We start from the raw sequence: 1,803 nt of genomic DNA, 5'->3' as shown, positions 1-1,803 counted from the left end.
CCAGGTCATTCTTAAAAGTTCTTTATCTCTTTTCATTCTATTTGTACAGTGGTAACTGCTGAGGGAGGAAACAAAAAACTCATCTGCTTTTTAAAACTCTGAAAAAGGCTTGATCTTCAAAGTATCTTGCTCTTGCAGAAGAACATTACCAAGATGAAATAGGAACTGGATTCTTTTCTAGCGAATCAAAAGCAGAAAGATACCTCAAGAAATAAAATCCTACATCAGGCCTGTAATATTGGGGAAGTAAGAGAAATGAAATAATGGAAACATCTCAAATGGCAGAGAATGCTAGCATGAGCTAACTACAGAATGGTCAAACAATAATATTTAGCAAGTAAAAATCATTAATGGTTGATAAGATAATAGATAATCTATAAGTGACTACTTACAGATGCTAAACTAAAGCAATGGTAATGAGATTGGAGATGAGGGGCAAGATTAGGGAGCTATTTGAAGCTAGAATCAATAGAACTCGGTGCCAGGTTGCACACAAGAAATGAGGGAGACTGAAGGAGGAGTCTACTGTGAGGCTTAGGGAGGGGAACAGAAGGAGAAAGAGCAATTTGGGGAGAGGAGAACAAATCAGCATCTGATTTTGTGCATGCTCAGCATCCAAGTTGGAGGTTTCTGGTAGGTGGTTGGAAATATGTATCCATCTCAGAAAAAAGGTGGCTCTAGAGATACTGGAGTAAGAGCACCACTATTTAGATTGTACACACGCCCTAGAATGAGTGGGAGTTTGGGGGAGAAAACAAGCATTCTAAGAATAGAACCCTGGGAAGTTCCAATATTAAAAAATCATCTCATGGAAAGAAGAAGATCCAATAAAGGTTATCAAGGAGTGGCCAGAACGGTAAGAAATGAGTGGTATCCTCTAAACCAAAAGAGAAAAGAGTGCCCAGAATGAGAATACAACCATGACTTCCTTAGCCTGTGGATGGCCCCACCCATTACTCAATGTGTGAAGGGTACATACTTAATAATCTCTTTGGACCTCAGTCTTCTCATCTGTAAAATGGGGATAATAGCGCCCACTTTATAAGGCTGTTGTGAAAACTAAATAACTTAATATGTGGAAAGTGCTTAGAGCAGGGCCAGGCAGAAAGCAAATGTTATATGTATTAGTGAAAACAAAAAGAATGATGCAGAGACAACTTTGGATAAATGGGTTGATGCCTAAACACAGTTCATTGTATTTGACTACTAGAGGGTCATTGTTATTGCTGAAAGGAACTGCATATAAAAGCACACACATATCATAATCATCTTTTTTTTTCCCCAAATCCAGTGGGTACTTTTTTTTTTATTTCAGCATATTATGGGGGTACAGATGTTTAGGTTACGTATGTTGCCCTTGCACCCCCCTCCCCCCCTAAGTCCGAGTTTCAAATATGTCCATCCTTCGGGTGGTGCGCATTGCACTCTTTGTGTATGCATATACCCGTCCCCTCCTCTCTCCTCCTCCCTTCCCCCTTCCCCCTGCCCAACATCCAATAGATGTTATTCTTATATGTGCACTTATGTGTTGATCAGTTAATATCAATTTGATGGTGAGTACGTGTGGTGCTTGTCTTTCCATTCTGGGACTGCAAACTAGTGCAACCTCTGTGGAAAGCAATATGGAGATACCTTAAAGAGATACAAGTAGATCTTCCATTTGATCCAGCAGTCCCATTACTGGGCATCTACCCAAAAGAACAAAAGTCGCTCTATGAAAAAGACACCTGCATCCGAATGTTTATAGCAGCACAATTCACAATTGCAAAGATGTGGAAATGACCCAAGTGTCCATCAATACAT

The sequence above is a fragment of the Propithecus coquereli genome, unplaced genomic scaffold, assembly GCF_000956105.1.
Source record: "Propithecus coquereli isolate 6110/MARCELLA unplaced genomic scaffold, Pcoq_1.0 Scaffold144, whole genome shotgun sequence".
Lineage (NCBI taxonomy): Eukaryota > Metazoa > Chordata > Mammalia > Primates > Indriidae > Propithecus > Propithecus coquereli.
This window is presented reverse-complemented; position numbering follows the sequence as displayed.